This window comes from Anas platyrhynchos, chromosome 3, assembly GCF_047663525.1.
Source record: "Anas platyrhynchos isolate ZD024472 breed Pekin duck chromosome 3, IASCAAS_PekinDuck_T2T, whole genome shotgun sequence".
In the NCBI taxonomy this organism is placed as follows: domain Eukaryota; kingdom Metazoa; phylum Chordata; class Aves; order Anseriformes; family Anatidae; genus Anas; species Anas platyrhynchos.
In genome coordinates, this window is record NC_092589.1 from 116,054,423 (window position 1) to 116,082,104 (window position 27,682).

Below are 27,682 nucleotides of genomic sequence, written 5' to 3' on the forward strand. Positions count from 1 at the left end.
AGTGCTTTATTATTATATAGTGAAGATAAACCTTCTTGGCTGTTTGATGCCTTATTCTCCCCATGCCAGTGATGAAAAAACTGAGGTAAAGGTGGAATATACTGAAGGTAAGAGCTACTTTATTATTCATCATGGTTTATTATTTCTAGTGTAACAAAACACTAAGGTAAAATAACACAGACTTCAAATATATTTAGAATCATTTAGAAGAAACATTTTTGCCCATTGGCTTTAAGACAACACAAGCATAATTTAATGTTAGATAATATGATGGATATAATGAACATTAAATATACACTAAGATCTTCAATCCAAACCACCACAAACATAACAGATGAAAACAACTCTTAAAGTGAAGGCAATCTCTACATAGAAATATTGTAACAGGTCCTAAGATTTGACTGAAGACCAAGAAAAAAAAATCCTTTCCTTTCCCCAGTGGTCTGGAGAGCAGATTCAAAAAGCAAGGGGCACAACAGCAAAAAAGTCCGATCATACGGGGGTTTAAAACAGAAAAAGAGAATCACAAGTATTCCCTAATTGGAAGACCAGAGAGAACAAGGGTGAGTATAGTTTTCTAAAATTCAGAAAAAGGAAGGATGAGGAAGATGAGACTGAAGATGACAGAAGATGACACTGAAATGTCAAGATAAAATCGATACAGCATTTTCTGGGAAATAAAAGCAGAGAGTGGAAGACATTCAAGATAACAGAAAAGCAAATATTTTCTCTGGAACGGATTAAAACTCCAACAGTGGCACTGAAAACAGGTGTTGTTTTCATAATTAAAACTCAAGGGAAACCTGCCTAAAGGGAAATGTAATAATGAAATAGAAAAATAATACCCATGGAGAACAACATCTCATTAGGAGAGATAAATTTCATATGTGAACAATGTTGAGTTAAATGATAAATTGTTTTTCTTAATGCTACTCTGGTGTGAGACAGGTTCAGAGGTTCTACTTATTTTGCTGCAAGCTGATGATTAATGCCTGCAAAGGTTTTCTCACAAGTGTGGAAGACGGGACTGGAAAATGAAGATGCAAGTTGTCTCTCCAAAGGGGAACTCTGTAAAACCAGTGTCTGGACAGAAATAGGTAAACCTTTGAGAGTTAAAAAGCCCTTATAATAACTGGCTGTGGAATGACCCAGTTTAGTTATTTTCTGTTTGGTTTCTAGTTAATACTGTTTTCCCCTTGTAACCAATGCACACTCAAACTTCAAGAATAAGACCCTCAGGCAATCCTGAAATCATCTACAGTGTATTTTCTCAGAGATAAAAAACATCAACGACTTAAGTCCCTCTGACTCAGCTTGGTGTTCAGATACCATGGAGTCAAATGTGGTACAGACAAGCTGACTGTTGCCGGAAACCCTCCAGGAAATCTGAAATGTCTGGGTGATTCCACGCTTGATTTTTCATAACCTTATCAATACCATTCCTCAAATGGGGATGTTTAAAGGCAGAGACAAATTGCTTATGTCAAGGGGTGGCTTGTAGTGCAGAGCAAAACTAGTTTGCCCTGAATAAAACTCTTCTGTTATGAACAGAGTTTTCAAAAGAATGGTTTAGAACAGGGATTTCTGATAAGGGATTTCTGAGATGAACTTTGGCAGATCCAATGTTCTCCATTTTCTCTATGTTTATTAGTCACATCTGGGATTTAGGAGCTGTTACAGTTGACTAACTACCTGCTTCATGACCAAATGGACCATGAAGACCAACTTTGCTAACAAACAATTCTAGCAAGTTCCTGTGTAGAAAGCAAAGACATACCATAAAAATAAATAAATAAATAAATCTGTGCAAGTAAAAAAACTTTTTTGAAAATTGTTGAGTGACTTGGATTATGTATATCACTGTTTAATGACAAGATGTTTGAAAAGGACAGTTGTAAAGCCATCCTTATAAAGACATAAAGTACTGGCTCTATATGAAGAGTGGGTTTATCATCTGCCAGAAAAAAAAAAAAAAAAAGGAAAAAAAAAAAAGAACTGATGAGAATTAATAATGTTATGTGTATAACATAGGGGAGTAATGAATAGCAGTGGTTTTGTCTCCAAGCATATCACTGAGAAGATCAATACTTTATTGAGTTCAGATCTCTAGACATTAAAAAAGATGTTGGAAAACTGAAAAACATGTGGAAAGCATTGAAAATCTTACACTGAAAAACTTAAGCGTTCAATCTTTTCTAATACATCTCTAAGCCTAAACAGTGACAACCTTGACTTTACACTTCACGAGCACAGAATATCAGGAATAGTAAGACCCTTCTATCTTATAGAGAAAAGTTTATGATTTTCTACCTGGAATTAAAAATTAGAGAAATTAGTACTAGAAATATTATATACGTGTATGTGTATACATATATCAATCAGGATGATGAGTAGAAAAAAAGTATGTGTATATATATATATACATGTATATATATATATATACACACACATATTGTTCAGGATGATCAGTAAAAAGCCAAACCAAAGCAAACAACAACAAAAACTATACAATTATAGGTTATCTTTTATGGAATTTTACCAAGTTCCATTTTAAGCATCATAGTAATGGGGTAATGCTCTAAAAATTACATCTCTACTTGCTATGATTAAGCTATTATAAATATCCAGAAGGGATAAGGCCTTCTTGTGATCTCAAATCATCTCTGTACCAAAGATCTCTTTTAAAGGTGGCATATGACAACATAGTAGTTTTGTTGTGTGTGGAATTACAGAGGTAAGAATCCTATTACACATTCCTCTGCTCTGCCTGGTAGGATAAAAATCACTTTATTTTAGGGAGAAGTGTAGCAAATATGCAACAGGACTGAGCCATGCCCTTTGAATTCAAGGGGGACACATGTACACTCTTGCTATTAAAATTGCAGAGAATATATGTAGATGGAATAGTAATCATCAAATTGGAGTATTGCCAGAAAAATGTTACAACATTGTTGTCTTTGACTGGTATCTCAGACTGTTGTATTTATGGAAAAAAAATAAGAAAATAAGATGTCCTTTCAGATACTTTCATATGCACCAGTTTCATTTCAGGAACTGCTTAGTGAATTTGTGCATTTAAGATTGCCTCATCCCAGGGACTGCTTTGTGGATTTGTATGTTTAGGACTGTCTCCTTAAACAGTTTCTTCCAGAAAAGAAACCTAACCAATTTCATCCAGAAAGGAACCTAAATTCTGTTATTCCCGGCAGTGCAGTAGTTATTGCCCAATGAGAACTGAGAGCCCGTGTTTCTTGTCTGGAGAACAACAGAAGTAAGGTACCTTTCACAGGACTTTTTGAGCCAAAAGATTTTAGTCAATGAACCTGAAATGCCAACAAGACCAATGTTTCCTACTTATCCCAGGACTGAATTAATAATATATATATAGAGAGAGAGACACACACACACATACACACACATATATAAAATAGTTAAGTATCTGTATGAAACTGGAATTCACTGCTGCAAACTTTTTCAAGATTTCCATTATGTAAAACTGAGCCCTTGGGTGGCAGCTTTTGTACACAGAAGTCTAGCCTTGACAAGAGGCAGAGGGAAATTGTCTCTTTCTACCCTGTGGCTGGAAGATCTGTTAATTTCAGTCTTTCTCCTTGCTAAGGGGACTGCAGAATCCGGATTTCAACTTTCCTGCAGGAGCTGTCCAACCTCTAGGTGACATTTAAAAATGAGCCTATACCAACATTGCTCTTGTCTGCTTTTGAATGGAATAGGACTGCTGTATTTTTTGGACAAGTCAAAGATGTCTGTCAGGGCATCCCTGTGGGATCACTTTTCCACAATTCTAGATGTGCCAGCCTTGTGAATCCTAAACAACTGACAGAAATGGCATCAATAGAAAAAGTATCTGCAGGCAAAATGTTTTGGGAGTTTGCACACCTCTCTTTGACAGTATTAAGAACTTACATTCTGCCATAAAGGAAGTGCCTGTATTTAGTAGCAGCTGTCCTAAAGCACAGCAAGGTTCAAACATTGTCATACATTCAACTAGACTGTTGTATGCTAGAAGAGTACCTGGACTCACAGATCTGTTTTGGCCCAGGCCAAACAGCAGCAACCAGGTAGCCTCTGGGGATTTGCCCATTAAGATCATGCCTGATAGGAAATCCATGTGCGGTCATGGAGGAAGAGAAAGCTGACCTGTGTAAATGTGAATTCCATTGTCTTGTATCAAGGAAGTATCATTGACTTGCTTTATTACTGACATAGCAATACATTATTAAGTTGAGAGTATATTTGTAAATGGATAGATTTCTTATATTGCTATTGTACGTGAACCAAATGTCCCTATAGTCTGTAAGCCTGTCTCTGACTGTTGGCCAGTAGAAGAGCTGTGAGAAAGAAAGCAAGTACATGGCTGGTACAGGCAGGTATCTCTCCAGCATTTACACCAGATCCCACCAGCTGACAGCCTGGGGCATTCTTGAGCCACTGGCTGTGCTGATGTGTTTAAAATCCTTCCTGGTTTCTGGGGTCAGAGCAGTGCAGTCATTCAGCTTCTGGAAAATTGCCTGTCCATGAAATAACATTTACATTGGCTGAATTAGCAGCCAAATATTATTTGATAACCAAGCAGCACTTAAGCTGTGAAGAAAGCAGAGAAGAAAAGTGTGCTGCAGTCCAACAGTAATGTGATATGATGAGGATATGCTTAACTTTGCAGGAGCAGTGAACATACACAATCATTATCAGAAATCTTGTATAGCCTCAACACAATCAAACAAAAAACAAAATCAAACACAAAACAAAGAAAAAGTTTTTTTTTTTGTTTTTTTTTTTTTTTTTTTTTTGTCTGACAAAGCTTAAAATATGTAATAATAATGAGAAGAGAGAGAGCACAAATAAAGTTGTTCCCCTGTCACCCCATTTTACACCCATTTTACAGACATGGATCAGAATCACAGAAAATTTAAATAATTCACCCCAGTATGAGCAATGTGTATCTCCTGACCAGGAATTTCACTCTTGTGTTTTTTCCCTAAGATTTACCTTCATCAGATTTGTAACATTCACCACTTCCCATATTAATCTTTGACACTTGGGTATTTCTTAAGGAGTCCAGCAAGTAAAGCCCATCTCCTAATGTCTGAAGAGGCAGAGGGGCTGAAGGTCTGTAGGAATGTGGAGGAAGGATTTGAAAAATCAGAAGAGCTGCTTGGACTAGACCCCCGAATGTATTTAAAGCTTAGAAGCACAAGATACATTTGCAAATGAATATCAGCAACAAAATGTAATGATAACAAGCCCCTCGAATCAGTCATCATATACTCATTTAAACAGACCTGCCAGAACTCCTAATTAGGGTACCCCTAAGGACTCATGTTTCCTATCTCATTATCCTGATAAAGTGGACACCAATGAGCCTCTTAATGAGGATTAAACTGTGGGCTTTAGTTGAATTTGCATGTCACATTTTTTATTGACAAGAATCTCCTGAAATATGCCACATACATTTGCTAATTTGTAACTCAGTATTCAAAATACTGTACGAAAAATCTGGTCCTAGAATTTTGTTGTTCTACCTAACAGCTGTCTAAGAGAAGAAATAAAAATTATCTGTTCTCAGAAATAGAGCATTTTCCCAACCACAGGCCAACAATGTATATTGTATTGCTATGTATCTGGCTTAAAAGGCACAGCTGCTCCAGGGACCTGGAAATACTCTCTAGTTTTTAACAGAAGGAAAAACTGAAACGGAAGCAGATGTTTGTGACTGTACCGTGCATGAGGTAAGGTCTTTGGAGACTTTTTTTTCAGACAGTGAGTGTTTTTAGTCTCAGCTTCCTTAAAAGAATTTTGATTTCATGCCTGACCCAAGAAATATGTTTGGTGTAAATTCACATGACAGAGTTTCTTGCTGATGGTTTTAGTCAGAGCGGGGCTAAGTCATTTGGCTGTTCTGAAACCTGTTTCCTGCTTGTGCCTACCAGAGAGATGATCCATTGCCAGGTGGGAGTTTGCTCTGCTATACCTCCTGCATCAGTGTGCAGTTGTAAGGTAGCACCACTAAAGTCTGCATCTATTCAAAGTGGACATTTAATTAGAAGCCTTCTGGGTCCTAGGAGACAGAAGGATCTTTTTTTTTTTTTTTTAGAAATAGGCCAAAAAAATAGATTGCTTAGCATTCCTAAAACCTGCAAGTCCTGAATTCGTGTCTCAATCAATTTATCCAGAGTGTTCAACAGACCCTAATTAGTACATTCTGAATGAAATTTATGTCTGCCTTGTGGAGGTCTGTGAACCACGAAGCTAATTTCTTTCTGAGGACTTCCTTGCTCTTCAGCATAGATGAGGATCAACGCTGACACTCTTAGCAGCTTCTCTACTGCACTTGCGGACGTAGCTCAGCTCTCATTTCTCATATTCTTGCCTTAATCTATTCACTGACGTCTGATGGCAGACTGGTGAGACAATTTAGCTTTCAGAAGAGATGCAAAATGTTTCCCCTCATATGTAATAGAAAAGGCACACATATAAGTACATATCTGTTAATATGCACATTTGGATACATTATTGCATAAATATTTAAATTGGGACTCAATACGTGGTTGAATTTTGATGCGTAAGTTATCCAAATACTTGCATTTAGTAAATTTTGTATTTGTAGAAATTTTGTTTAATAAAAATTATGAAAATTTTAGAATTTGTGATATCAGAGGAAAAATTTTGAAATACTATAAATACACCTCAGGGGTCAGAAAATAAAAAGAAAACAAATCCAGTATTTACTGTTGATTTTAAAAAAATATTTAAGATACTCTTAGAGTGTGTGTGCATCCTTGTGGCCTGATACATGTTCTTTATAATAGTCTGGAGATACAACCTGTTCTGCAAAGACTTCATTTTCTAACTGGGCAAAAGAGCAGAGATTTATGGTTGGAGATTGCATAGCAAGATAAGAAAAAAATACCCTGAAGTTCACACTGTTGTGTTCAAATCACACGGCTCCACATCAGTAGCTTAAAAACTACAACCAGATTAAAATATATATATAATAATTATTATTTTTTTAAGTTTATTAGTCCTATTTTGAGCTCACTTTGAACTATCAAGTATATTTATGCAGCCAGTGAACTATTAAAAGAGTATCTATAAATGTGCATAACACTACACAGAAGAAAAAAAATAATAGCAGGAAAGAAATATATAGGCAAATTTATTCCTTTCAATGAATTTTATGACAGAGCAGTCTAATTTCCTGAGTTTTGTCTTGTCTGTCTAGTGCAAGTGAAATAGCATGCTTCAGGTCCCATATCTGCCTTCTAGTGGAAAACAACAATTACATTTATTAGTAAGTAATTTCCATCAATTTGCATGTCCTTGTTTACCAAATTTGAGCAATGAAACACATCTATGCATGCTCTTGTTATGGAAATAGAGTAATTTTTCCTAGTTAGGTTCAGAGAGAATATATGACCCACATTGTAACCACAATAAAAACAGCAAGATATCTGAAAGCAAATCACAGATTTTAGGCAAAGCCACAGGAAATACATGGGGAGATTGGAGGCTATATTTCCCATTTTTGGCACCATTGCCTATAAAATAATGTCAGTGCCTCTTAAAAAAAAATAAAAATAAAAAAAATCAACAGCAGCTATGATTCTGCCAAGAATTTTGTTCTTTACCTGCTGTGATGCCAAATCAATTTCCACCTCCCAGCAGTTTTCTGTGCAAAAGGATTCTACCATACACAGGAAAGCAATGGGGGCCATAGGTAATGCTTAACTTTAGCTATGTTCCAGACAGCTCTTTGAGGCATTTTCATAGTTCATTGAGAACCATTAAATACATCTGGGACTCAGGAAATCCCTGAGCTGTAAGTTTTTGCAGGCTGGGAGAGCATTCTGAAGAAATATTGGTTTATGCTTTTCCATAGACATTCATTTTTTGGCTCCTACTGAAGACAAAATATTGGTCTGATCTGCTATTATTCTTTTCTGTTCTTAAATATCAGAGTGTTTCACTCTGCATTTCAAAATGCAAGATTTTGTCCTCTCAGTCTTAACCTCCCAAATAAGATTTCAAAACAGGAAGGAAAAAATCCCATACAATTTCTTTATTTCTGATAGATTCTAGTTGATTTTTTTTTTTTTTTTTTAATTCACCATCAAATTGAAAAAATCTGTTGTTTGTAGTCAAAGCCAAGATTTACTTTGCTTAGTTTAGTCAGTAAATCACTTGGACTTGAATTTAGGCAAGTTTGCATAATGACCGTCTGTTGTATTTCTTAAATTGGGAATTAGGGATCTTGGAGGAACCTTACTCTTTACCAAAAAAGTCAATTTTAAATTTATTTCAATGAGTTCTGTTTATTTTCTTCCCTGTGGACAACTACACCTTGTATTGTGTAGCACATTAGCTATACTGTACACCCTAATTGATGGATAGCAAGAGATCAGTTTTCGAAAGATATAGCAGGGATGCTGATTTTTAGGTAGGAGCTGATATTCTTGTTTGACTTCAGGAACTGGTCAGACTTTAACGTTGGCTAAAAGTTCTCAAAACTAAATCATCTCTGGTTTGATATCTGTTGTAAACTGGAGACCATATTTCTGCACATGACATCGCAGACGACAGTCAGAAAATGTATTTGTTCGGGGACAGTGATAAATAAATTAGTTTGAGTGAAGGACTTGGCAGCTTGAAATTTGCTTCTACCTTTAATATGATGTAAGATAAGCTTGTTAATAACCAGGACATTTTTGTAAACTTCTGTCTACATGAAAATATTCTCTGTAAATTTATTAGGAGCATAGCATTTTGAAATTTTAAGAATTAGTGCCTTAAGCATTTAATCTCACTAAGTTAAGATATTCATCTTTTCTGTCTTGGTTAGGCAAAATCTACATATACATGGTATTCCAGCCCTTCCACATTAACTTTAACTGCAGCACTTTAGGTGTGATCTTCCTCTCCACTGGGAATCTCCAGAATCACCATCCAGATGTTCTCACTTATCTAAGTGCTTGTAGATGTGCACCTGATGAGATCCATAGCAGTGCTGTGGTGTTAGAATTCAACAAAATCCATGAGAGTTATGAACAGAGGTGTTGTAAAAAAAATTTTCCTAATCTTACTTTAATCAATCTGCTAAGTAAGAGGTGTAGCAACCTTGACTGTTGCCTCTGCTTGGGGGCTTCTGTGCAAATAGGACCAAACTGTCAATAGCTGATATTATTGTGTCTGACAGCTTCCCTCTAAATGGCTTTGCACCAACAGTTCTGAGGTGTCTGATGTTAATGGGTAATCAGCCTACTGGCAATGGCAAAGGATTTGTAGTCACAATGCTGTGGTCAGAAAAACAAAAGCTTTTGAGTCACAGGATGACACAGCGAAATGGAGCTTTAAGTGAGCTCTTCCTTACCTTATGTTGCAGGAAGCAACTTGCAGCAGTACCTACACTGAGTGAGATTTATGTGGCTACACTGCCATCATTTCTTCATTGTAGACATCTAAATTTGGACTATAGCTTTCCAATTCCATTCAAAATCATCTCAGAAAAATTATCACAAGCAAGAGTGAATTCTCTTTCCTAAAGGAGGTAAGAAAATGTGTGGTCCTCAAGAGCATATTTCTTCCTGTTGAAAGATAATTTGTTTCAGAAATAGGCCCCTTAATTTAGCAGTGATGAATCTCACCTGAATATCTTTACCTGTATTACTCACCACTCATATCTAAAAATCAAAGATCAGTCAAGAGGAGATTGGGTCCTGCTCTGTACTGTTTGATGGCAAGAATGAGTGCAATATACCTGTAAATTCCTGTTTCACTTTAAACATAGGTTTTCAAGTGTTCACCTGAAAAGCTGAAAGCTTTGTTTATTTGTTCTTTGCACAAGTGGAGATTATGGAAGTATCCATATGACAAGAGAACTGAAATCAGGTAAGAATCATGCCTGCAACAATACATTTTAGAGCACCATGTTTATTTCCAAACAAGTCAAAATTTCTGGGGGTTAGTCTTTGTGCAGTTACATCTATTACTTTTAAAGAAAGGGAAAAAACTTTGTAAAGCAATTAAAAGGAGCAATGGCTGCTGTCTTCTTCTGCAGGTATCTAGTAAGTCATGAGTAGAACCAGGAGCTCCCAGCCACCCACTTAGAGGTTTTACAAGGTGCATGATGCTTGCTAAAGAGACCAAGCTACTACTGTATATTTGAGTATGGGAGGAAAATCTGTCTCCAATGGTTTTGGACACCTTGTTACATCCCATTCCAAAATCTGTCAAGCATAAAATGACAGCTAGGACACAAAGGAATACTTCTCCAGTTCAAGAACAAGAAGGCCCACAAGGAAAATTTGCTGATTTGCTAAACCCTTTACTTTTCCAGATACAGCTGTAGGATACTCAGCATATTACTGTAAACTATCACAAATATCAGGACTTTTGCCTCTCTGGGTTATTGAGCTAGGCAGTTCATATCTGAATAGTTCCCCTGTAACTTGGTTTCTGCCGATAGAGTAATCCTGAAGTCTTGTATTGACAGCTGTAGCTGCATTTGGATTCATCCAAATGCAAGTTGCCTGGAGGTTTCAGTGGAACATCTTTTACAGGAGACATCCACCCAAAGTGGTAACTGCTTGCATTTTGTATCTCTGTACTGACATATCTTAACTCAGAGAAGCAAGTAATATATACTTTTGTGTGTATTTTTACTAAAGTAAATAGTATCAGTAAAGATAACCAGTCATAGTGGTTATCCATTCTCTATTCTGGTATTGTACTTACCAGAATGAGTTAAGTGAAAACATACACAACAGGAAGACAATTATATTACCTTTTTTTTTTTTTTTTTTTTTAAGTGGGTTGATTTATCACCTAAAAGGATATCAGGGAGACTCCTTCTCCCATTCACAAGCACCAATACACATATATTCAGGTAAGCTTAAGCTGTCCAAGTTTATTTATGTATAACATCAGAGAACAAATAATTCTGTTTATTAGGCCCTCATCATGACACCTGTGTATTTCTTGATTAGTAATCCATAAACTGTATTTTGATATGAATTTTGTACTTTTTAGGAATGGTCAATGGTGATAAACTTTTTATTCACCTTCACCTGCCTTGGTGAGTTGTTAGGTAAATTGCTCATTTACTCATGGTCCTTCCGTCTCCTTTTCTGTGTGTAATTTGTTCCTTCTTTTATCTGTCCTTTGTTTTCTTATTCTAAGTGTATTAAGAAACTACACATGAATGTGCCTTGACCTTGATGATCTGCTGATTCTAGTGGCATCAAAAACTAATTCTTTTTGCCTTCTTTGCCATTTCTCCTCTGTCTTTCAGGATATGCATTTTCCATTCTTTGTTTTCCAGGTCTCACAGAAAAGTGGTGTGTCCCTATGGCACCATGTGGTGATATGCTAGGCCTGGAAGCCATGCAATTGCATTGTATGGTGTTCTCTGACAAAAATGTTTTGTCTTTTAGTGGTGTTAACTATTTCTGGTGCAGGAACCCTGCAGTCCCCAGCTTATTAACAGAGAAACAATAATAGTAGGGAAGATGTGATGACATAAACTTCAGTACCAGATACCTATGTACTCCCAGAGCCTTTGGTAGAGTTATAGGATGCACGCTGAAGCCAGAAGTACTATCTTAGGTCTAAGCCCCCAAAGATAGATAAACACTACCATGATGTTGCGTGAAATTAGATCTCATATGAAAATGTACAGGTTACCTAAATGACTTCCAAAACCACGTTGGGTATAAATAACAGTGCAAGAATACCGTCTGCATCCAGATCGATTTAATTTCATCTGTACACCTTTCCTGCCAGAAACCTGCCTCCTGCAGCATATCTGGAAAAATACAGACAGATCAGATAATTCACATCACAAAACATAAATCAAGGCGGTTATGGTGAAGCAAAACTTTGATCCTTCTCCCCAAGACAGTGTAGAATACATGTTCGTAGACTGTTCTCTTCTATGAATAAAATCCCACTTGTACTTTGCATGTATTCTTTCTCTCTTTGTAATAATCCAACCACTGGGATTGAATTTAAAATGTCTAAAACAGCAAATTCCTCAAAATGTAGTGTTAAACTACACTTTATTTATCATTGTGAAAGCAAGTGAACAAGCTTTGAATTATTTTAGAAGTGGCATATTCCCTCATGGTCACTAAAATTTAGTTGTACAGGAGAGAAGATAAAATGGCTAAAATACAGGGTTTATGAAGATCCTGAATAGAATTACGTCATAGAATTACACAGAGACTGGCCCCAAATTACCCACCAGTAAGTAAGGCAACCAGTCTGAGTTCATATGGCTCTGTAGTGAGCAGAGAAAATAAACACACAGAGAGCATGTTCATTAATGTTTGTTATTATATTTATTCTAATAAAGACTTATTAATAAAAACATTATTTGTTAGGTGGGATTATTGCCTGTGTGTGCTGCCTAACTCTATGTGCAACAGAAACAGCCTAAGAAGATCAATTCATGCTTTATTCCTAACTTAGAGCAGTCAGGTTTTAATGTGAATCTCATTTGCCTTTTCCTTTTCGATGCGTGCAGTGATTGCAATGTCAGTGTTTCACCTTGTAGTAGTACTTTGACCGAGGTGGATCACCCAGAAAGAACAAAAAGCCACTGCATCTCTTGCAGCCTGTCCACTCCTCTAAGATACTAAAAAAAAAAGAAAAAAAAAAAAAGAAAAAAAAAAAAACAACCAAACCCACTGTTTTACAAACTTGTTATCATCTTGTTTCGATTGCTAAAACACCTAATTTCTCAGTCTCTCTCTGAACTGTACCACGGGAGCACTAGGTGGCAATGTTGTTACAAAGAAAACCTACCAGCTCCGTAAACCACGGCTACTTCGAGCCACCAGAAATCCCCAGCCATACTTTGCAGGCAATACAGAATCTCAGAGAGCTGTCACCAACCTTCAGAGGTTTCATGACATCATTTTGGTTGCCCAGGATGGCTCTGAGTGAAAAGGTATTGGATGGTTTATTTGAGTTTTCATTAAAAAGCAAGTGGAAATGCTAGCCTTATGTATAGCACAGATTTGGTCTTTCCCACAAAATTTCCAGTGGTTCTTGAATAGGACATGAAGGAATGAATTGCAGACATTTCTACCAGGATTGGGTTCCACCATCTGATACAGAGAGGTGAGGATTCAAGGCTGATCTTAATAACACGTGAGATCATAGAAAGACTTACTTTCCCCTTTCCTTATGTACTAATTCCAGTGAAATCAAAGACAAAATTGCATGATATAAAGTTTAGGGTGTGGGCAGCTTTATTCAAGATTAGTGTATCTGGATAGAAATGAGCCAATATAAGTGTGGAACAGCTAGCAGTTCAATCTGTGTTTAGTCAACTACAGAACAATCAGTATTAACAGGTCATGATTCTAAGGGGACTCTGCGTGCTCTGAGTATTTATTTTAATCCACTTTAATACCCACCATTTACAGTTATCATAAACTGTGAATGGTAACTATGGGTACCAATAGCATAAGCAAAACTTCTGGTCTGAGTTTACACTACAGGAATCATAATGAAGATTCAGGTTTTAATTCTGTTTAAAGAAAGTGCTGCATCCTGCTGACACCAGTTGTGATGAGAGCAAAACCAGCCAAAATCCAGAAAGCTTTTCCAACCTTCCTCAGCCCAGTGAAGTGGGCTGAACTGTCCACCAGGGTCCCTTCCAGCTCCGCATTTCTTCTAGTCTATGAACAGTTGGATCCCCACAGTGGGTACTGATTTTGTCAGTACCTGATTTTGATGTTAGCACCTTGGACTGAACCAGAGTAACATGGAGGCCAGTGTAGCTTCCCATTGATGCAATGTGATGGTCTGACACAGTGGTCATGAGGATCCAAAGAGGCAGCTAAGGGTCTAAACTACCTAGTGGCCCAATCTGGAGTCTTTCCTGGTGATTGTGAGCAATATTATGTCAGACTTATTCTATCAGCTTTAGTTATCAGTTAAGCAGTTATTCTATTGGTCCACATATGACATGGAGGTCATCTGCCAGGTCAGTTTCTAGAAGAGGTTCTCACAGTGTGCATTTCCTCAGAGTATTAATTATACTGCAAAAAACAGAGAAATATTGCAAAGGAGTGAGATGCAATTTTATCTGACTGGAAGAACAGGAGAAATCATGGGTCTTATTCACAGTGTGTTCTAAGAAGATATTAGAATTACTCTCTAGATTTGTTTTAGGTGTTGAGGAAGAAATTCATCTTTGTTATTTTGATCTTAAAATTACTTTGAAGTCTCATAGATTTTATATATAAGTTTAAGTTAAAAGTAATAAAATGAATAGGTGTCTGTCTGTGGACTTAGCGGAGTTTTGTATGACTATGGGCAACCAAATATTTGAGGTTGTTTTATGGACATACACTTCAAATAATAAGTGCAGAATTTCATGAAGTTTTTCAGTGTGTGTGTGTTTGGGGGGGGGGGGGGGAGGGAGAGATGGAAGAGTAAGGCTTTGAATTTGTTTTCCTATAGATTACTTTAAAATAAAAATGCTACTGAAGTTTTTCTACAGTATGGATTTTCATTTTCTTATTTTGAAGTAGTTTACGGGTCTTGTTTCTGGACTGAATTCTGAATCTTTCCTTATATTAAAGAAAAAAAGAGAGGAAGTAAAAAAGAGAAGAGAGAAAGAAAAGAAAATAAAACAAAATAAAAGAGGGGGGAAAAGAAAAAAAGGAAGACAAAAAAAGAGAGAGAGAAAGGAAAAAAAAAAGAAAAAGAAAGAAAAAAGTGCTAATGAGTAGTTACCAGCTCTGAGGAGCTGGTTGCTTTTTGTTTGTTTTGTGGTGTGCTTCTTTTTCCTTTTTTTTTTTTTTTCTTTTTGATATGTCATTACAGGGAGGGCAAGTAGAAAAGGTTTTATTAATACCATGAAAACAGACAATTCTGTTTCTCACCCAGAGCCATCCATTTAGATTGGAAGGGAAAAAAAGAAAGGATGAAATGAGGGATTTTTTGCTGTTTGTTAGCCATGTGATCATGCATAGACTTTGACAGCGCAGCGAAGATGTGCTGATATCTGAGGAAAAATCAGAAGCAGCTAAAAGACAAAAAGTTTAAAGAAGTGAAAAGATGTGCATTTCTGGCCTTATTCATGTCTCATTAGCTTCTGGCACAGTAAATTGCCTAGACCAGCAAAAATAGTTATTCTTTCTCCTTTTACATGCAAATCTGAGGGGGGAAAAAGTATTGAAAAAATATCATCGGTACAATTGTGGTACCCAAAAAGGAGTCTGGACTTAACATTTTCATGAACATGATATATTACAGGTAAGAGTATGTGTCCAACAAACCCTGACCCAAACAAGTTTCTCTCATCAAAATTCCCATGGACAACTTTTTGGCAAGTTTTCAAAAGCACAGTCTGAGCTTCCAGAATCCCACATGAAAAGCAAAGATGAATGGCCCCTCTCTTTACTGGTGGAAGATGCTCTGACTTAAGAAAGGCATTTAAAAACTCAGAAATATTTCTTTAACTAGCGCATTTGTAAATCATGTCAGGAAACATGAATTACTTCTCACATTCCTAACTGAATTCCCTAAAAACTATTCTGGTGGAGAAATTTAAGGTCAAAAACAGTCACTTGTGCCCTGTCAGAAACCCTGGAGGTGGCTAGGCCAAGCAGATCATTAGGGCAGGTGGAACAAACCTGAAAAATGTTAGCCTCTCTGGAGAGCCTCTGGCTGGAATGTGAATGGGTTTTTTATTTTTTCTTTGACTTATTTTGTAAAGAAAATTTTTCTCTCTCCTGTTTTTCAACTGCTTCCCATTAATAATTTTCTCTCTAAATATTTAATGGAAAGCTTTGGTAGACAGCGGTATTTACTGCAAGTTGTGACCAAAAATGTTTTAACTTCTATAAACATTTTAAACTTAACCTCACCATTAGGAATAGCTTTATCACTATTTCAATCACCATTTCAACACAAATGCTTAAAAATACATCCTGAAGTTGAAAAAACTAAAACTATTTCAAAATCCATTTCTTCTCTCTTTAATGTTGTTTTCTTTTTTGTTGGATTACCAGTTCATTAATGCTTTTAGACTCACTTGTGTCTGAACTGGAACAGTGACACTGGGGACCTTTAGATTCTACCCAGAACTGCCTGATAGGAAGAACATGTGCAGAACTGAACTTTGGTGCTCTGATATGTGACATGATGTCTAAATGAAATGTGTATGTAAGAAAGAGAAAAGGAATGGTGATCTAAATATGGTTCTTTACAGAAAAAAATACATACACACCCCCAGTCACAAATAAAAGAAATGAGTTGGGGGTAGGGTGGAGTGTGTGCAAAACAGGCAGTGCAGATTCAGGTGCTTGCAATCTTCCATGGAAATTAGATGTTAGAAGATATTGAAGTGTCTTAAGCATATCTTCATCTGAGGTCAGGGAATAGATGCTTTCATGACTCACACATCCATTATTTTTTTCTCATATGCCTGCTCTGAAAGCTGTTTCACCATGGCCTTGTACCTAATGTAGCCAATTACGGTAGTGCTAATTGAGGGCCAACACCCCTCCAAACTGGAAGTGCTTAATGCCTCTACAAACTGTAGGGACAAATGAGGTGCCAGGGCTCTGGTATTCAGTGCAAAAATCTTGGATACAAAGGAAACTACTTAATATATAGCATTGACTATCTGGTTCATTAACGTATAGTTTCAATGTGTATTTCCACTAATCTTTGTAACTTAACACATTTCCATGAAAGGAAACATTATTGCTGCTTCTTGTATCCAAGACAATCTTTTCTCTTTGTTATAACTGTTAATGTAAAATTTGGCTGTAAGAAAGACATTAATTCTGGCACAATCACTTGCAAAATTTCATGCCACAGTGCAGCATAAAACAGTAATTAGACAATGAAAAAATGGCTTTTTCTTTTAAATGGTGACACACAGTCTTTCAAAGAAGCAGCTACATTACATAGTCCATGACTCTCCCCAGACTCATTAAAACAAAAACCTTAGCCTTCTTGCCCCTTTTAAAACCATAAATTCTGTTTAGGATTACATGCCAAGTTGATTTAAAGTAGTTGCTCAATCAAAAGAAAGTGTTGACTCTGAATTTTGGTGATTTGTAATGTTCTGAAGCAAGATATAACCCGTTTTCATGGACAAAATGAGATTTTCCACCCTTCTAATTTAGACTATCATTTTTTATTTTTTATTTTTATTTTTTATTTTTATTTTAATTATTGGTATTATGGGAAAATCATTCTTTGTTTTGTTCATTGGCCTGTTTTTATTTTATTTTATCCCTCCCATTTTTTAAAGGAATCTTTGATTGCTTCAAATGTAACTTACGTGATGTCCTTTGGAGCTTCTGTCCAGTCTGTGCACCACTCTAGGTCATAACCATATATAATTCATTAATAATGTTTAACCAAACCCTAGTAAGGCATAGAGGCTGAGCCCCACATTCTTTAGGCACTGAGGATTCCCACTGAAGCTCTGAATGTAGGATTCAGCCCTCTATAGCAAACATATGTCAATACACAGATGGTCATAACAGCAGCATTTTCCCACAGACATTCACTTGATATTTGGAAGCTAACCCTCTTCCATTTGTACTCAGCCTTTTTTTTTTTTTTTTGTTCACCCAAGTATTCCAGGCAATTTAACCCACAGGCAGAAAATTTTCCCCGAGGATGATGCACAGATACGATAGCAAAAGGAACCCAAAAAATAAGCTGGGAAAGAGATTAGTGAGCCAGATGGACAGATGGACTGATAGCTTGATATGCAGAAATAGTTTGTGTGGAGCAAATTCAGGAGGATGTTCAGAGAACACAGACTATAGCTTATAAACGGGAAGAGTTCAAAGTGGAAACCTGTTATTCCAAGATAGGCATGTGTAGGCTGGAAAATAAAAGGTATGTGTGATACTTAACTTTTTTCCCCCAGATTCCCTCCTCCTCTACATTTCTTCCCCTCCCCCCCACCCCCAAAGAAAAAGCATAGATTTTAGTTGAAAGATAAATATAGATGAAGTTAAGATGAACTGAATAAAAAGAACATCAATTCCACAAACCTACATTATCCTTTCAAATCCAGAAATGAGGATGAAGGAGTTAACATTTTGTCATTAACACTTAATTTTACGCCATGAGTACAGGTGACTAACACAGAAGAATGGTTTTCTCTGTCCCCTTACATTGGTCTCCCTTTGCTTGAAACTGAGTTTGGCAGTATCTGATCTCTCTGTCAGCTACAGGTGGGGCTTCCTTATTATCCTTCTCCCTTTCCACTTCCTTCCTCCTATCCTACAAGTCCATGTTGGCATGTTCCATATTCACAGGCTGTGAATTCCTGTCTCAGGTGCTTCCATCAGCTCATTAGTTCTGCAAATCTTCTTCCTGGAGCTGAGCAAGCCATGACATATCATTTTAAGTTTTAAAGGGTCCAGTTCACTTAGCTTTACAAAGAGAGGTATCTCCAGAGGGGAATTTCTTTTATCTTAGGAGAGATGGCAAGACAGGAAGATGAAGAAACACCCTAGAGGTATCTGTCTTCACAAATTGTGGAAGACAGCTCAGACGACTGCTGGGAGGAGAGGCTTTTAGAGTTCTCTTTTAGATGACTGAAGTAAAAATACACCAAACAAACCAGCAACTGGAGGACAGCTTTGGCATTCCTGGGACCCTGCAGTTCACTGAAGAAGGTACATCTCCACCTTGAAAGAACAGCATTTGTGCTACTTATGTCTCATGGCAATGTGGAGGAAAGCATAGGTCTAAAGATGTGAGCTAGAGTTTTAGATTAGGCTCACACTCCTGGGAATGGTACCAAGTGGGTCATTTGGTCTGAAGAACCAAATCTACACAGGCATGATGCTGTTGTACAAAAACTAGAGCACTTCATCAACAACTGGCTGCATACAAGCCTTCGTCATTTACTGCTGCAATAATGTGGAGAGAATTTAGACCTAGGACCATGATTCGTTCATTCAATGTCACAGAGTTCCAGTGCTCAGGCCAGTCCAATGGCCCTTCTTCATACTCTGGTATGTAAATATGTGTGTTTCACCACCTGAGACATTCTCCGAGAGCAATGTAGAAAAACACTATCCTTTGCCCAAAGATCTTAACATCCCAGTAATATTCCTCCCTGGTTGTATTTGTGAAATTCATAGAGGAACAGGTGGACATTTTTGTTCAACTCAAATTTATGGCAGTAAATCAGAACAGCTACAAAACACTATACTGCAACAAGATATATAAAGGGGAGAATTTAGCCATCTTTTTTTGATAGCTTATTCCAATACTTAATCTGGTAATAGAACATTACATTGTCAAAAGTTAGTCTTATTATAATTATTCTCTCCACATTACTTCATTAAACATCTATTATTAACTTCCAAACAGTTTTTCAGCTGAGATTTCCCCTTTCAATAACCTGCCAACTCTCCTGGCCTTTCACTGAGCTCTCTGCTAGCCTTTTGCGACCATCAGACTTCCTGGTTCTTTACTTCACACCTTCTCTGTTCCCTTCTGCTCTTCCACAGCTTAATTTCTCTAGGACCCCACATGTTTGCACCTTAATTTGCTCTTCCTTTACGTTTCTTATTCACATCTCCTCCTCAAACATGCTAATGTCTGAATTAATATAGTCTCATCAGTCTTTGCTGCTGCTTCAGACTTGGCTCCTGCAGGCAGTAGCAATGATGTCTGCAGTGTCAATCAGCATAGCTCTAGTGTCTTCAGTACAGCTACCTCCAATTTACACCAATTGAGGATCCAGCCTTTGGCTGCCAAAATTACTAATGATTTTGCAGAAATATAGGTCTCTCTCCCTCTCTTTCACTCTCTTTCTCTCTCTCTCTTTTTTTTTTTTTTTTTTTTTTTTTTTTCTCCCAGCATGAAAGATCTAATTACAAATTGCTGAAGGCTTGATACAAAAAAAAAAAAAAAAAAAAAAAAAAAAAAGATACCCTTTTGACTCTACATTGTCTGCTACTAATTTACTGAAAGGAGCTGGATCTGTATTTTCACCTAAATAAATATTTCTTCTCATGAATTCTGAGAACAACTTTTTAGTGAAATAGCTCCATGGAGAGATTTTAAACTTATTTTCACAGCCTTGAGTTTGTTCAGGCTGGTGCTACCAGATATCAGTACTATGAATGACACAAATATTACCTTGGCATAGGGTTAACAGAACTATGTAGCCTAGCTTTCTTCTCTCTGAATAAGCCATTTATCTTACCTTGCAATAGCATCAATCCAGTTGTGTGCCATATTTTTATTTGTTATGATTATATTAAGGATGACAACACAGCAAAGGCTAAAGGCTACATTAACACTGGCAGACTGAACAGTGTGAGGCCATTTTCTCTGCCCCTGGGGCTATTCAAAGCAGAGGTTCTTTCTGCTCTCCCCTTAGAACCCACGTTGAGGTGTATCCAGAAAAAGTCAGCTGGGTCATGGCAGATAGTGTCTACTTTGTGGTGCTTGATGGACCCAAAATATCTGGCAACCAAAGATGACAAAAGTTCATTTGGGTACGGGGGAACTGCTTGTTGCGATACTGATGTCCGGAATAATGGACTGATGAAGAGCAATATGAGATTTGGGGTCCTAGCCACCACAACATTTTAACTTCAGAAAAGTCACCTTGTGGATCTAGACCTTGATAAATTGCCCAAGATATGGAAGCTTTAGGCGAGGTAGGAATGGAGCCAGTGCTGCCTGACTCAAGGCATGCCCCATGGCTCTCTGTCTTGAAGAAGACCACTGTCACTCTATGTCAAGCACTCTGTTTAGTACAGTCAGTAGCAACAATTAAGTGTTCTTAAGGCAGGTACTTTCCAAGGAAAATTCAGCTTTAGCTATTCCCATAGCACCAGTTTCCCAAGCCCAGGAAAAAAAGCATCTCTGTGGGAATGGGGATGAGCTGAGGTGAGGTTAGAATGTCAGTTCCTTAAATGAATAGAAAGGAAAAAAAGAATTATTATCTTTCCTTTATGAATTAACTCATAGGCTTTAATTTTCTACCCCTTCTGCAAGAATGAAGCCATAACATGCTCATGTAATGAAGAAGATACTAGAGCCATACAGATGAGATTCTGCTAGAGGCATCCAAAATAGCAGTGGCTCCTTCATGGAAACACAGAATAGTGAAGGTAGGAAGGGACCTCTGGAGGTCTTCTTGTCCAACTTCCCTCTGAAAGGGCCAGAGTATGTTGTCCAGGACTCCATCCACATGAATTTTTAATATCTCCAAGAATGGATACTCCACAAACTCTCTGGGCAACCTCTTCCAGTCTTTGACTACACTCACAGGTGTGTGCGTGTTCAGAAAGAATGTTTTAATTCATGTCTATTGCCTCTGTCTGTTAAGAGTCTTGGTCCCTAGTCAGCGGCTCTGGATCTGGAAGCAATACAGATGTACCATAGGGAGTGAAGGGCAGTGTGTATGATTTGAAAGTAATATTTGCTAATATTACTTTCAAATAATATTATTTGCTAAGTGCTAATGTGGTTATGGCTGAGTAGAATCTCGTCCTTTGCTTTTACCTGAAAGTAATGGTTCCACCACTGTAACTCCTTTTTGTAGCTAGACTCTATTTAAACCAGTGGTCCAGAGGTTACAGACTCAGCAACCTGAACTGGAGCATCTTCCTCCCTTGTGAGCATCCTCTATTATACCACTTGGCTCTGACTTTCATGCCTTTGCACTTTCTGTAACTGGGAACAAAATTAGAAACCTGATTACACTAGATGACACTAGAAATATTTCCTGTAGATATGAAGTGGCTGTGTTACTATCTTTGAAAGGGCCAGTTTCCCTTTGACCTATATAGTCACCCCTTTAGATTTGAACAAAGCAAAGCTGTGGAACTGCAAATCCACTTTGCAGGCATGCAAATGGTAGAATACACTACAGGCATTGGTAAAGTGGCCTCAAATAACACAGGGGAAACAGTATGAGATTCTACTACCTAAGTATATGGACTGTGAGAAATACAGTATCCATGAGCCCTTCTGGAGGTGTGACTCAAGGCAAGGAGGGATATTCTAAGGTATTTCTGATAGAGATAAGTACTCATGTTTTCACAGCTTCATTGCACACTTGGTTCCTTTTCTGGAACTGAACTTAAATGTCATCAGAAACCAATATCAGCCACCAAAATCATGATGAAAAAGTTCTGTCTTCTGAAAAGAGTATTTTTGAGATTTATGCATTTCACCACCACTGTGGACCTCAGTACAGTTCTCCGAAGTTTGACTAAAACACTACTAGTCACAAACGCTAACAATTTTTTTATATGTTTAGTTCCCATTGTAGGTTTCATTTGGCTATTCACTGACATGCAGTGACATTTGATATGTCCCGAGACATATGCATAGAGTTGGCTAGCCTGACATAAGGCTTATAGGATATCTGCATACTTATCAAGCAGTGGAATCCTCCCAAATAACACTAAGTTAAAGAAACAGAATAGAGTCTTCAGTGCCCCCTGCTTTAAATAGCTATGCAAACAGGAAGGATACAGAGAATCGTGTCTTTATATTTATATCGTCTTAGAAAACTCATTGATATCTGTGGAACAAACACTCGGAGGTGGTTCATCTCCTTCTATGCAGAGCTTGTCTATGGTTAATCAAGCTCAGACTATCCGCAGAGAAACTAATAGATTCCCATAATCCTGCTGACAGTAAACCTACTTTTTCCAGCCCCTGAACATATTCTGGTTTAGCAGATCATTGCTCATCCTCCTATGGTTTACAATGCAGGTCATGAACTTGGAGTATAATATTCCAGCACTTACGTTTTTAAAGTGCAACCCATGTAGCGTTTTAAGCAGAGTAAATACTCAATTAGAAGACAGCACAATACTACCACTACGATGTTATGTGACAGGGAAAATGGTACAAGTAATTGCATTTGTTTAAGAAATCAAGTGGACAAGGGTATCCAGACCTTTCTCTTACCCTTATTACTTGTTTCAATTTTGTTGCTGGTATTTTTCCCCCTGTTTAATAGGCAAGGCAGCTGACAACTGAATTAGTACTCTTTCCTTAGTATGCCACTGGCTCATGACAATAGCCTTAGGGGTAAGATATAGATAACTGAGAAGTTTTCTCGCTGTTGTGATATATTTTTTCATATGGTTAATAAGGCAATTGAAATGACATTCTGTCACAGTGGTACAATCCAGTGAATTTGTGATTTCCCTTGTGTTGCCACTAGGAGGAGATACACCATGTTAATAACCCCCACTCTTTTTCTCAGAGAACACATTTAAAGGATGTGACAGTCTGCAAACTAAAGCATCCTTTAGTGTTGCTAAGGATTAGCTATTGTTTATTATTACCAATGGGAAAAAGCTCAGGGATGAACTGTTGTTTCTCCACTGTGGATTTTGTTTCAAAAGCCTCAAAATAGAGTCTTTGTATTCCAATCAGCGTGTTCAGCTAAAATAACATAAATAAGAGAATCATCAGCAATTAATATAAAGCAATGATAATAGCTAAATCTGTGTAAAAGGATACTTAGTAAATCTCTTATAAGCAATTACATACTTTTCCTTACAATAAAGTCTATCAAAGCATGTTGGGCCCAGTTCTTTTCTGAAATAATTCCGTCAAGGTGCTTATGCCAAATCCTGCTATTACTGTGATAAAACAGCGTATTTGTTCTCAAGGCCAGATCAGCTGAAGACTCTGCCTGGTGTGTTCACATCAAGATGCCCTGTCCTGAAAGGTGTGAAAAGCAATGGGAGGAAGCAGTGCTGAACACCTTCCAAGAGCAGAGCTTGTGTAAGCAAAAATCTCAGTCAATGCCATGTGTTATTCAAATATGGTAATTAATTATTTCCCAAAAGCCTCTGTAGCAGAAGCTACTGATTATATAATATAATAAATATTGCTTTAGTTTAAGTGTCTATCACAACTGTAGTGACTACAGTGCAAAGAGGTAATTAGAGTGGCAAAGATTTTCCTGTCCGCAATGGGCAGGTAATTGCCCCATGGCAAGACAGAAGTGGATGGTGTATTTATACGCAGGGACATATTATTCAAATGCTACATGCCTCTAGACAGACTGTCTGTACTCAAAGGGCTCCAGCTTGCATCTTGCAGGTTATTAATCTGATCAGTGTCTAAGCCCTGTGGTTTCATCTGGAGCATTGCTTACTGTAGGTCACTGGAAAGCACATTGAGCTACCAGCTAGCAAACTATTTAATGGAAAACTATGAGGGCATGCATAAAGGGGTAGAATTTTCCGAGGCTGAATTTCAGCATATACATAAATGTCTATTTCTTTTTCCACTTTACTGATTTGAAGGTTATCATAGATCTGGAGTCTCGCCATATCTCCCCAACTTCGAGCACTACCATATTCTCATACTTACCAAGTCCCATGCTTTAGAATTCTCTCTATTTATTCAGTCCAATATAATTTCATCTCAGCTTGCACCCCTTACATAGACTCAAACTCATTTTAGCTACTTTCTTCTCCCACTGTGACCTTCCTTGCTTGTTACAGGCAGCTGGCATATTTTTTAGCCAGCCACCAGTGGCATCTGATATATGGGATGGAAAGAGACCATAATGTCAAGCAGCCAGAGAGTACAACTTAATAAAAACCCTCACCTTCAACAAATGACATACCATTGCCTCTTCCCAGATGGTGATCTGATGTCCCCATTTCACGGTCAGATCCTGCTTGGCAAGCTGAGTATTGTGAGTTAGTTACATGACCTTATGGATAAGGTCATGTAGATATTCTGGGCATAATTCATGGGTGTTTAAAGCCTCTTGAAAAGTCTACAGCTGACCTGTTACTCCAGGAGGAAAAGGGTCAGCTACGACCCTGTGTCATACCAGGTTATTCAGAAGGATGACCTGGATATCCTGTGGGGTCTCATGCAACACTGGACCACAATGTATTGTGATGCTCTGCACACTCAGACTATTTGCACCTCTCTTATGCTTATTTATGTATTCTACACCACTGGGTTTCATGTACGCTTGTAGCCTTGTTTCTGCCTCAGTTTAGAGGTAGAAACTGATCAGCTCGATATTCCTGGAAGGAACAAAACTACATTCAAATTCAACCACGGTCTTTTAATAGTTTGAAATGAAGTATTGGAAAAGAGTAAGCATTAAATGATTGGCATAGACTTTTCTTTTTTAAATTAAATGTTTGAACTTTCCATTTCAAAGGGATGTTTTATTTCAAAATCAACTTACATTTTTTAAAGGGAATAATAAAGAAGCAATAAATTAGCTTGAGATACTTTGCTGTTGCAGCTCTTAATGATAGGAGCCACGGTTCTAGAAGCAGCTCTGTACAATTTTAAGACTAAGGTCTCTCTTCACCTTTGTTACATTGCTTAGGTGCTGAGATCAACATGATTTTTGCAGGATTGGGGCCCATATGAACAATGTCTGATTTTATGTATTTGGAAGCAATGAGCATATGAATAATACATCTATAGGCCTGAAGATTTAATAGTATGTAGGAAACATGACAGGGTGAATGCACAGTGCTGTAGAGCAAACAGCAAATTTCCAGTAACTGAAAGGGAATTTTGAGTTAAATAATGACACACAAGGGTCAGTGATTGTTGCTATTTAAGCAAAACCAAATTCAATGAGCCCACATCAATGACAATTCAAAAAGGTAGTGCTTTGTTCTTGTAACTAATGCTGTGGACCTCAGCATCAGACACGAATAACAAAATATGCTGGCTGGAAGGAAAACCTTCCCAAACTGGACTTTGTTGTATGCTGCAAAAAGCAGCACATGTAATGAGATTTTCTATGCTGGTATTTTTCCTGCAGCACTCTGCACTATTGGTTTGGCCTCAGAGTACTGGAAAGAGTTTTTCCCTTTCCTCTTAGACACCAAAACTTGTTTCTAAACATCTTTTTAATTTGACACTTTTAATATGTTTCAGTCCCACTTTTAGAAATGTAACTGTAACCAGAAGGAGTAGGATGGTGGGAGGTGGTTTAGTTTTTCTGCATAGCGTGGAGGATTTTGCCTTTCACTGAAGAGAATGAAACTTCCCTGCTACTGTCATGGTGTTTGCAATCCCCAGAACCAAGGAACACCTCCAGAGAGAGATGGAACTAGATGGGCTCCTTTGCATAGGGAGTACTTCAATAGCATATATTTTTTCCACATAAAATACTAAAGCCTGAGAATTTAAATGCTTGTTCCAAGAATTCTCCCTGTCTTTTGCCAGTTGTGATTCACTTTTGAAAGATAATTTAGCATTTATGGAGGGTTTATCATAACAACTGTAAACACAGGGAGCCAGTATAGATTAAGTGATTTTCCTAGACCTTTGCACATAAGCTGTGCCTATGGAAAATCTATGCCTACATTGGAGGTTAAGTCAAAACTTGCTATTGTCCACAATGCCTGTCTACATGCACTTAGGACTTGAACAAAATAAGCTCAAGATCTTTCTTGTGGTAACAAGAACCACACATTTGCTTATAAATTTTTATGTCTTATTGTACTTTAACACAGCAGAGAAGGCAGGTGGTATTCTAGCATTAAAAATCTGCCTCCCCTCCGCCTCTTTCTATCTCCACAGGAAACTGTTGACAAGTAATTTAAAAAATAGGCAAGATCAAATGTATCCAAAGCATTTCAAAACACAAAGGCCTTATGAAAAAAAAAAAAAAAAAGAGAGAGAGAGAGAAAGAAAAGAAAACAAAAGAAAAAGAAGACAGTCTGCAACACTGCTGCAGAGCACAAATTCAAAGACTCTGGCTGTGGAATATTAGCTACCATAGACTTAGACTCCAGGGAGTAAATAAGTGGATTTTTGGAGGTTGTCATGTCAGACAAACTACAAGCATAACCACTCTTGGATAAGACCAAGATGATCTTGGTCTTTCCTTTGCAGTGTAACCTTGTTTCCTTCTGGTTTCTCAAAAAGAAGCAACTAGTTACAAATTTTGAGAAGATAACGCATATGAAACCCAAAGGCAAAAAGAAAAAGAATACTGAGGCCTTAACTTCAGGATGAGTTTGACATGTGGAAGTATGGCAGGTATAAGAGTATCTTGAGCAATCACAAAGAAACCATCATCATGTGAAGCCCTGCAGCTTCAATACAATCCCCCTTTAATAGGTATGAAGATTTAAAATGTCTGTTTTCCTTGTGATTCTTGAACCAGTCCTTATGTTGAGGCTTAGTAGGAGACAAAAGTAATCGAATAATCAGAAAATTTCCTGGGCAGTGTTATATCAGATAAACCATCTACTTGCCAGCTTCCTGAATAAGGATTCTCTGGAAAGTCAAAATGTTTCTGTTGTGAAAATATGAATGTGAACGTGAATGTGAAAATGGGACAGAAATAGAGCTCAAGCTACACTGAGGATGCATATAAACATAAAGAAAAATGAGTTGCCAATCTTTTCCTCCCAGTCAGGACCAGCAGGGTCCTCTGTCTCCTCTGGCTCTTGAGGCTAAGCAATATATATATATAGTTTGAGATACCATGTAAATATCTTGGCTGATTGAAGAAATGGTGAAGGTGCTGAGGTTGAACAAGCCGATGAGAAGTCACAAAATGGAAAGGGCACATGATATAGGCTATATTATTTCTTATGTCAATGATGTTGCCTTATCTTATTTTCCTACAGTGACTTGGGAACCCATAGGATACTGCAGCATTAGGCAACATATGAAC